Below are 11,744 nucleotides of genomic sequence, written 5' to 3' on the forward strand. Positions count from 1 at the left end.
ATTCGGGGCGCCTGGGTGGCGCAGTCGGTTAAGCGTCCGACTTCAGCCAGGTCACGATCTTGCTGTCCGTGAGTTCGAGCCCCGCGTCAGGCTCTGGGCTGATGGCTCAGAGCCTGGAGCCTGTTTCCGATTCTGTGTGTGTCTCTCTCTCTCTGCCCCTCCCCCGTTCATGCTCTGTCTCTCTCTGTCCCAAAAAATAAATAAACGTTGAAAAAAAAAATTAAAAAAAAAAAAATACATTGGTATTCATTATAAAGGAAAATCTATAAATCCTTGATTCTCATAAAAATCTCCCTTGCTCAGAGTGTCTCAAAAATGCATTTGGCGTTTGCCATAAACATCTCTGGAGAGCATTATAATCTTGAGGGGAAGCACTTCAGTAGACACAAAGGCTCTCCTTATCTTTTCATGAGTTAAGCAAGCTTCCCAGTGAGGGAAGAGAAAAAGAGCAAAACCCAACACCATCACTTGAAAAAAAGGAATTCTTTTCTCAGAAAAGAAATAGATAATCTGCGTCAAAACATGCTCTGTATGTTACCAAAAAAGTAATACTGAATATTGTCAAACTAACACTATATTTTCCATGTACATTTAAAAATACGTAAACTTAATGGAAAAAGTCTAGCGTAAACTGAGGACATTGACTATGAGGATGGAGGGCGGTCAGAAGGAATGTTAGCCTTATTTGCTGTGCTTATTTTTTTTATATAAAGGAGATTATAGTTTTGTACAGTTAAAAAATCATAATCAGCTGAGACTAGACTTCAGAATAAGAAATAAGAACTGTTCTTGCAGTTCAGTTTGTGACTGCCATACACCTTTCATTTCTAAGATGCGGACTCAGTGTTAAGGAGGTTGAGTGGAATTCATTTACTCTTTGGTAGCATATCTGATTTCCGAGGTAGCATGAGAGGGAAGTAAATGTCTGCAAAACTGTGTGATGTTTAGGACAGTGAAAAATTTTAATAAGAAAATGGAACGCTATGCAACCTTATGAAAATGATGCTGCAGCCCATAGCTTCACAACTACAGCCCGTGGGCTAAATCCCGTGCAGCACGGCGTAGTTTGTGCATTTTTAAATGATTGGAAAATCACAAGATAATTTGGTGACGTGAAAATTACATGAAATTTAGATTTCTGTATCCTTAAAGTTTTTTCAGAATACAGCCATATATGCTTTCATGCTACAACTGCAGTTGAGTAGGTGGAACAGACTGTATGGCTCGCAGAGTCTAAAACATTTCTCCTCTGGCCCTTTCTAAAAAAGTTTGCTGACTTCTACTTTACAAGAATACAGGATAAATGAAAATAATTATAGTGCAGCATACACTTATTTTGCTTCTTATAGTCTCCACTATATAAATTCCCAGCAGTAGCCTTGCTGGGTCACATCATATTTAAAAACTTAAATGCCCCCTTACTGTTTTTTTCTTCACCAATCTCACCTCTTTGGGGTTTTTTTAGTCAATCTGTGTTCATCCTGGGCATTGCTATCTCTCTGAGACTATTGTTTTTATTTGATGAAAGTATGATCGAGTTACTTGAGTGAATATCATGAATGATTACAAATTGGCATCTTAACACCTAATTTTTTTTTAAGAAACATGACAATGGACCAGATTGATTTTGATGAGGATCGAACCATTTAAACCTTTATTATTCAAAGGGTTAATGAAAAGACTTCATGGGCCACCAATCTGCTTCAGATAAACTGTTATATTACTTTTTTAAACTAAATACTTCCTGAATTTATACACCCTTGGCAAGTAAAAATATTTGGATATTTGGATAAATTCCAAAAGAAATTTCATATCAGAAAGTCTGTGAAACGTGAAAAAAGTAAGATGTTGAGTTTTCCCAAAGTAAATTGTAAGGTAAACATTTTAATCTTGGTCCCTTCGCTGTCTAAAGACTTAAAGACACGTCTATTGACAGCCATAGTCCTGCTGAGACTGTCTAACCCCTCCATCGCATGAGGGGTCAGCCACAGGCCCCAGCAACATTACCAACCACTGTACAGGGACAACCTAGCCACATTAGAATCAGTAAGGTTAGGTGTCAGGCATGGGAGCCCTGCTGCAGTTGTGGGGACCTATTTGCACTGAAGGCTTCTTAACGCAGAAATGACTGCCTACTCAAATTAGCTGCTCGATTTGCTGTCTCACCGTGCACTCCTTCCCTTTCTATTGCTCTACCTGGTTCCTGGAGCCTCCCTGGGGCTCGGACAGCTCCTGTCTTTACTTCACCCTTTTCTTGGTATGTTGCGGAGATGACAGGTAAGCCAAATAGTATTTCTAGAGTTTTTTTACAGTTTCTAGGCCATTGCCATCTTCCCGGTGTTACCATAGATTTGCTGCTTTACCCCGTTCCTGGCATTTCTCAAGGAGAGTGGCAAATTCAGTGCTTTATTTTTCTCTCTTGAATTAGGAGTCAGAAAAGCACACTTCTAAAAGTTTTTATGGTATGTCTAATATCTTTATCTTTTAGGTGTATTTGAAAATTCGTTTTAGCTAAAACAATTCCTGATGTGGCCACTAGAGGGTCCCCCAAATCAGAGCACTGTGTATGGAAATTAAAGAATTAGAAATTTAACAACAATCTAGAAAATATGTTCACTCACTTAAAAGTTGCAATCTCATAGACTGGTTTGACAGAGAAAAAGATCTACAGGAGATGCACAGAGCAAGAAGGAAAATGGAGTTGTGAAGGCATGACATTGGAAGTGGGTCAGAGCCATCACACCCAAGAAACCTCTTAGTTTCTTATTTGAGCTGAGGAGGGATGGAGGGATAGTGAGCACACTAGGAAGAGGAAATAAGTACTGTGTAACCCTGAAATGGTTGCAAATCAAGCACTATATGACTTGGGAATACCTTCAGAAATCTCATAGTAATTTAATGCCTTTTCAAAGAAAAGGGAGCTGTATTCTTAGAGTCCTGAAAGACTTAGCAAAACAGAGCTGCTTACATTTTACACTCTGAGGCAAAATTACTTCCAGGCACACTTTTGTTTATTTTTCTTTTTTTGTTTTTGTTTTGTTTTTTAGTTATTTATTTTTAATTTACATCCAAGTTAGCATATAGTGCAACAATGATTTCAGGAGTAGATTCCTTAGTGCCCCTTACCCATTTGGCCGATCCCCCCTCCCACAACCCCCCCAGTAACCCTCTGTTCTCCATATTTAAGAGTCTCTTATGTTTTGTCCCCCTCCCTCTTTTTCTATTATTTTTGCTTCCCTTCCCTTATGTTCATCTGTTTTGTCTCTTAAAGTCCTCATATAAGTGAAGTCATATGATATTTGTCTTTCTCTGACTAATTTTGCTTAGCATAATACCCTCTAGTTCCCCCATGTAGTTGCAAATGGCAATATTTCATTCTTTTTGATTGCCAAGTAATACTCCATTGTATATGTATACCACATCTTTTAAAAAACATCTTTTTTAATGTTTATTTATTATTGAGAGACAGAGCATGAGCATGGGAGGAGCAGAGAGAGGAGATGACAGAATTCGAAGCAGGCTTCAGGCTCCGAGTCATCAGCACAGAGCCTGACACAGGGCTCGAACCCACAAACCGCGAGATCACAATCTGAGCCGAAGCCAGATGCTTAACCCACTGAGCCACCCAGGCGCCTCTATACCACATCTTCTTTATCCATTCATCGATTGGTGGTAATTTGAGTTCTTTCCATACTTTGGCTATTGTTGATAGTGCTGCTCTAGACATTGGGGTGCATGTGGCCCTTTGAAACAGCACACCTGTATCCCTTGGATGAATACCTGGTAGTGCAATTGCTGGGTCCTAGGGTAGTTCTATTTTTAATTTTTTGAGGAACCTGCATACTGTTTTCCAGAGTGGCTGCACCAGTTTGCATTCCCACCAGCAGTGCAAAAGAGATCCTCTTTCTCCGCATCCTTGCCAACATCTGTCATTGCCTGAGTTGTTAATGTTAGCCATTCTGACCGGTGTGAGGTGGTATCTCATTGTGGTTTTGATTTGTATTTCCGTGATGATGAGTGATGTTGAGCATTTTTTCATGTGTCAGTTGGCCATCTGGATGTCTTCTTTGGAGAAGTGTCTATTCATGTCTTTTGCCCATTTCTTCATTAGGTTATTTGTTTTTTGGGTGTTGAGTTTGATAAGTTCTTTATAAATTTTGGATACTAACCTTTTATCTGATAATGTCATTTGCAAATATCTTCTCCCATTCTTTAGGTCACCTTTCAGTTTTGCTGATTGTTTCCTTCACCATGCAGAAGCTTTTTATTTTGATGAGGTCCCAATAGTTCATTTTTGCTTTTGTTTCCCTTGCCTCCAGAGACGTGTTGAGTAAGAAGCTGCTGTGGACAACGTCAAAGAGGTTTTTGCCTACTTTCTCCTCAAGGATTTTGATGACTTCCCAAGTTTTATTTTTCTATGTTCAATTGAAGCTAAACAGGTCAAATCCTAGAATTGTGACATCACCAGAGACAATCTTTTATGGTGCCCAGCCTGTTTTGTTTTTGCATCCTTCCCTCACCCCATTAGACATCTGGCACCCACTTAAAGGACCTGAAGTTTCTAGCTTGTGCTTCCTCTCCCAATCCCCTACTCGTATAATGGAGACAGTCCACGCATATATATTATTTTTGAAATAATATGTTTGGATTTTAAATACTGGCAATGAAAGACTTTCTCAAGGAATTTAGATAGAATTTGGTAATATTGGTGATGGTGAAGAAGTGATACTCCCAGGGCATAGAAGTAATGGGCCCCAGTGCAAAATAAAAATGTATTCTTCATTCAAAAATAAGAATTACAAGACCGTGATGGTAAAGTGTTAAGCCAAGTGCAGTCCCCCCAGTTTTTTAAGTAAAGTTCTGCCCCCAGCGTGGGATGAACTTAACAACCCTAAGATCAAGAGACACGTGTTCTATCGACTGAGCCAGCCAGGTGCCCCATGTACAGGCCCTTGTAAGCACTGAGTCCTGTGAAATGGACTCACCCATGAAGCCAGCCTTCCATAGAAGCTACTGGATTCCAACTCTGTCTGATCTGAAGAGTCTACTCTGTTCACAAATATCCTCCTGCTCCCTGAAGGAGGAAGAGGTAATGTCTGACCCTAGCAAGAGTGCTATGGTATTTGGATTGACAGCTGTTGAAGAAAGGAAGATTTTTTTGGAAACATTTTTTAGAACAGTTTTAGGTTCACATCAAAGTTGTGCTGAAGGTACAGAGATTTCCCACATACACCCTGCCCCCACACATCCATAGCCGCCCCCACTGTTAACATCCCCCACCAGAGTAGTATACTTCTTACAACTGATGAATACGTTGACACATGATCACCCAAAGTCCACAGTTTATGTGAGGTTTCACTCTTGGTGTTGTGCATTCTATGGGTTTGGACAAATGTATAATGACATGATCCATCATTATAGTCTCATACAGAATTTCACTGTTCTAAAAGTCTTCTGTGCTCTGCCTATGCATCTCCCCACTCATGCACCTGACAATTGGTGATCCTACTGTCTCCATACTTTTGACTTTTGCAGAATGCCATATATTGGAATCATACAGTATACAGCCTTTTTAGATTGGCTTAATTCCCTCAGTAATATGCATTGAAGTTTCCTCCATGTTTTTCATGGCTTGATAGTTACTGCTGAATAATATTCAACTCTCTGGATGTACCACAGTTTATTTATCCATTCACCTACTGGAGAACATCTTGGTTATCTCCCAAGTTTTAGCAATTGTGAATAAATCTGCTATAAACATTAGCATGCAGGTTTTGTGTGGACCTAAGTTTTATCCTAGGCCTCTTGCTATCACCCCTCCCTGGTACTGAGGACTGGCCTTGATTCCCAACTTGCTGGCCTGAACAGCTTGCTAGCCAGGATTATTCCAACCATCTAATGGCCTCCCAGACACTGATAGTCTATTATCTGAACTTCCATGTAATGTCTGTGAATACTTCTTTTTTTTTTTTAATGTTCATTTACTTAATGTCTGTATTTTTAAATGTTTTATTTATTGGGCGTGCTCACGCGAGTAGGGGAAGGGCAGATAGGGAGAGAATCTCAAGCAGGCTCTGTGCCACCAGTGCCGGAGCCCAAAGCGGGGCTCAAACTAACAAACCATGAGATCATGGCCTGAGCCAAAGCCGAGGTGGATGCTTAACTGACTCAGCCACCCAGGCAGTCCTGTCTATATTTCTATGGTTAAGACTTGAGGTTAGAAAATCTGAGCCAGGCTTAGGGAGAGAAAGAAGATACATGGCTCTCAGAGTTCTTGACTTGCAAGCAAGAGGAATGGACTCTAACTTAGGGGGAAGTAAATAGTGGCAAAGTATGTAATAACTCACAGATTCAAGTGAAAAAATATAGAATGAGGCCCTGGAGGTGAGAGAAACCTGAATAGTTTGGGGTCTAGAACTGTTCTCAGGGTTCTGTTATCAGAATTAATCAACTTCAGTAGTTTTGGGCTTTGGATATTGGCACAGCTCTGGCTGGGGAAGCTTTGGGGCATCTTAATTGACAAGACTGTGTACAGTGGGGTCAAGCTAGTCCCCTGAAGAGAAACAAGTACTTTTACCAGAAGAAGAGGAGTCAATGTTCGGGAGCATTTCAACAATATATCCACGTTATTAATATTATGAAGAAGCCCCCACAAGATAACTTGCTGATCAAGTAAATTTTGTACAGGGTACTTTATTTCTTACTTACCTTTGACCTTGAAATGGATACATTTGGTCCAAATACTGTTTCTCCATACAAGCTATGTTCTCTAGCTAATTTTTTTTTTTAAGTTTATTCATTTATTCTGAGAGACACAGAGACAGTGCGATTTGGGAGCGGGGGGGGGGGGGGGGGGAGGGGGGAGATAGAGAATCCCAAGCAGGCTCCGTGCTGTCAGCACAGAGCCCAATGCAAGGCACAAACTCACTAAACAGATAATGACCTGAGCTGAAACCAAGGTTTGGATGCTTAAACAACTGAGCCACCCAGGCACCCCCCGCAGCTAATGTTTTTAAATTCAATTTTAGCTGGTTATATTAATTTACCTTGCATCTAATGCTTTTAATTGAGGCCTCAAGAATTTGATATATTAACCATACATTTGCCTGCCACATGCATTTAAATGATTCCCAAATACATATGTGCACATTCTCTCCAGTCCCGTGCTACCAGTTACCTCCAGCATGATTTCACTTGGACATCCAGCCAAAAGTTGAAATTTAACATGTTGACAACCAAATTCTTTTACTGCTTGCCAATTTCCCCATTACTATTCATTGCAATAAAAGCTCAAGTAACTTCCATGCTCAGAGCAATTTTCTGGGCTCTCTGAGGAATTGAAGACATGTAAGACCTCCCTTTGAACTCTTAAGAGACCTCAAGTCTAATGCACTGGACTTGGCTGCATGGTGGATTCATGGTGGATTCTTCCTGAAGAAACTTAAATATACGGATGCTCAGGCCCCATCCTAGACCAACTAAATCAAGAGCACCTGAGGGGCATCTGGGTGGCTCAATTGGTTAAACATCCGATCCTTGATTTGGGCTCAGGTCATGATCTCACAGTTTGTGAGATCCAGCCACTGTACTGACAGTGCAGAGCCTGCTTGGGATTGTCTCTCTCTGCCTCTGTCTGTCCCTCCCCTGCTTGCACACTCTCTCTCTCTCTCTTTCTCTCAAAATAAATAAAGAAACATTTAAAAAAGAAAGAAAAGAACCTGAGCTAGAGATGTAATTATTGAATCTTCACGGTCTTAGCTTGGGCTGCTATAACAACATACCGTAGACTGGGGTAAACAGCTGATATTTATTTCTCAGAGTTCTGGAGGCTGGGAAGTCTAAGATCAAGGTGCCAGCAGACTTGGTTCTTGATGAGGACCCTCTTCTGGGCTAGCAGACCACAGCCATCTTACTAAGTGCTCACATGACCCCTTTTTGTGTGTGCATGTTGGGGGGGGTCCCACTGTCATGACCCAACCTAAACCTGGTTACCTTGCAAAGGCTCCACCTTCAAATACCATTACTTTGGGGGTTAGGACTTCCATATATACATTTTAGGAGGAACACTGAACATTTGGTCCATAATATTTACTCTAGACCACACGTTGGCAGTCAATCACCAAATAAGCCAATATTTCCTCTGGAAAAAATCTCTTCCTTTTTCTTGACATTTATCATCCCCTATTCAAAGCCCTTACTACTTTAGAGAAACAACAATAACTATCACTACCTGAGGAACCAGGCTACAGATTTTACATATATCGTTGTATTTGCTCTAATCCTTATTAAAACTGTAGGGAAACACACAACGATACAGTTAGCAAGAGAGAAGGAGGATCAGGCTCCAAAACCAGCGACAGCCATCACCTTTATGCTCTACTTTCTCCATCCTTTCTTTTTTCCAGTCCATCTTGTACTAAATCCCCCAAATGATGTTCCTCAGAAACCTGCAGCGCTTTCCTACTCTGCTGAAGAACCTGTATTACCTGCGGCTGCTGAATTTGCTCTCTGGTTTTCAGTGTGGCTTTCAAGGGCATCAATCTTCAGACCCTTCCTCATACTGCTAATTGTATTAATTGTATTCTCCAAGCAAACTCCCTCAGGCCAGCTATACTGAACTTTTTATGGATGTAGGCTACTTGTTTGAAATAGAAGAGTAAGAAAAATTCATAACCTGAACTACCAGCCTCTGAGAATAAATGGAGTACATTATTAATACCAACTCATTCATATATTACAGACTCATTGGTCCTACATGCAGATCCATATAATGCCTGCCTCCCACTCCAAGTACAGCCTAGGCCCCAAGTGATGTCTGACTTCTGTTTGGTAAAGGAATTCACTCTTATCAGGTGTTGCCATTTCCTTCACTCACACCACAGGTCTTCTAATGAACATGGCCTCTGCTCTGCTCTGCTGGACACCCACGCCCCCTGCTGGCACACCTAGGCTACTCCACTGTGCCCGAGTTTGTCAATATCTGGACACATTCAGCATAGCACACCCCTGATGTGCTAAAGCCCTTAAAGTGCCTTTAGTCTGTGTCCCTGGATAAGATGGAGAATGCCTCTCTTCTGTGCATTACATTCTTTTGTTGGAGAACTTCTGGGGTTCCAATGTTGCGCTTCATTTTAAGACTCTTCCGCCTGTCAATTTTTTGAGTCTAGTTGAGTTGGGATGAGGAGGCAATATGAGTGCCAGTCACTATGCTCGAGTTGGGATCATCTTTCCTCCAGAGACCACTGCTCTGTTGCGGACTGGGCTCTTGTTCTTTGCCTCTTCTCTTAAAATGCGTGTTTTCCGGGAGCATTCATTCCATGTTCCCCCAACCTCCACCCAGGTATACATCTGTCTGCCCACCACACCCACCTATCTGAGCTGGAAACCTTCTAGGCTTAATGAGAGTCCCCACTTACCTAATTTGCATATATTTTTTTAAGTTTTACTTTTATTTAAGTAGATCTCTATACCCAATGTGGGGCGCAAACTCACAACCCCGAGATCGAGAGTCACATGCTCTTCTGACTGAGCCAGCCAGGTGCCTCTACTTTTGAACATCTTATTGGTCCCATTTGAAATATTTTCTTACCCAATAATGATCTTCATTATGACCAAGAACCCACCAAGTCTAATTATTCCTTGTGCCCTGGTTTTGCACTATTCCTGGTGGTTTACAGTAACTGTTCTGTGGTAACTTTCTCATTGTTGTAGATGACTCCCTCCCTTTTAGACATTTCTTACTTCAATCTATTCACATACAGTTATTACATCAGTCTTCTGAAGATAATTCTTTGATAATGCCAGCAATCTTTAATTGCTCCCATTATTTATTATTTATTTGTTTTTTTGAAATTTATAGTTTGAGAGAGAGAGAGAGAGAGAGAGAGAGAGAGAGAATCCCAAGCAGGCTTTGCACTGTCAGCACAGAACCCAATGCAGGGCTGGATCTCACAAACCATGAGATCATGACCTGACCCCAAACCAAGAGTCAGATGCTTAACCCACTGAGCCACTCAGTTGCCCCAAGGAAATTTCCTTCTAAGTCACTGAGAATTTTTATAAGTGAATTGAATTTTTACCAAATTCTATTGAAATGATCATATGATGTATCTTCTCTAATCCATTATTGCAAAGGATTCCAATAGATTTCTTAATTAAAAAAAAATTTTGTACTCTGAAATTGTCTCCACTTTCTCACGATTTATTTCTTAACACATGAATTTAAATCTATTTCTTTCTCCTATTGCAAAATTTCCATTCTCATTGATACCAATATAATCACTCACTTGCTTTTTCCACATTACATGCAACAGTCTTAGAATCATAATATGAACAAAATAGTATCACCATCAATGTAATTACTGAAAAAAGTTTATGATTTTGTTTTTGCAGTTCCTTTTGTCCTAAGATATATAAAATTCACAATTGTCACTTAAAGCCTGAGTAAGCTGAAATTGACAGCTGTGAAATGTTTTCAGACTTTCATTGCACCCTTAGATTAAAAAAATTTTTTGATCATGTGCTACATTTGAGCTATTGGATATAAGAAACTATGGGCACACATTTATTGAGAACTTCCTATTTCACTGTTTCTCAAACTCATATCTGATGTATTTCATTAATGAAATGTCTGGGATAAATGATCCAGAATGACCCATATTTATGAATACTGAGACTTTAAAAAGTATGACCAGGAGACTGTTATGCTAAGTGAAATAAGTCAGGCAGAGAAAGACAGATACCATATGTTTTCACTCTTATGTGGATCCTGAGAAACTTAATAGAAGACCATGGGGGAGGGGAAGGAAGGAAAAAAAAAAGAGAGGGAGAGAGCAAAACCATAAAAGACTCTTAAAAACTGAGAATAAACTGGGGGTTGATGGGAGGTGGGAGGCAGAGGAGGTGGGGGATGGGCACTGAGGATGTCACCTGTTGGGATGAGCACTGGGTGTTGTACGGAAACCAATTTGACAATAAATTTCATATTAAAAACTAAATAAATAAAATAAAAAGTATGACCAAATTTTCCACTGCTACCCCAACAATTTTCCCCAAATCATCCAATCAAAGAACATATACTATAATAGAGTCTTTCTAAGACCATTTTTCTGAGACTCCCTTTAGCTCCCCGTGGTGTGTGTTCCCTTTTGCTGCAATAAATGGTAAATGAAACTTCTCAATTCTTGGTATATTCTTGGTTTTAAACGTTCTGACAGAAACTAAAAGATGTATCAACCAATGGCAATGGATTATATTTTGGTCCTGATTTTAGGAAAATTAATATCTATTAAGACAGAAGAAATTTGAACACTGGATATTTGGTATTAAGGAATTGCTTTTTTTTTTTTTAAGGTTAAATAACGTTATTGTGGCCAGTGTTTTTCTTTTTTCCCCCAAAGACTAGTTGTTGTTGTTTTTTTCCTAGAGATACATGCTTAAATACCTACAAATGAAATAAATATTATGTCTGATATTTGCATCCCTGGGGGAAGAAGAGGTTAGAGCTATAGACAATCGAGACTGTCAAAATGCCACCAATTGTTAAAGGTTGTTAATGAGTAAGGTAATTATTCTACTCCTCTACATGATGGAAATTTTACAAAAGTCTTTTAAAAAAATAAATTTTTTTAGGAGTGTGCAATATTGTAAGATCAAAGAAAAAGCCATGGCATGGCACCCCAAGGGTGAAGCATTAACTGTTCAGAAAGCTCGGGCTTTCTCTTTTATCCTCCACACCAGCATTG

This window comes from Lynx rufus, unplaced genomic scaffold (assembly GCF_022079265.1).
Source record: "Lynx rufus isolate CCGP_SWC_20201006 ecotype Redwood Valley unplaced genomic scaffold, mLynRuf1.p SCAF_5, whole genome shotgun sequence".
In the NCBI taxonomy this organism is placed as follows: Eukaryota; Metazoa; Chordata; class Mammalia; order Carnivora; family Felidae; genus Lynx; species Lynx rufus.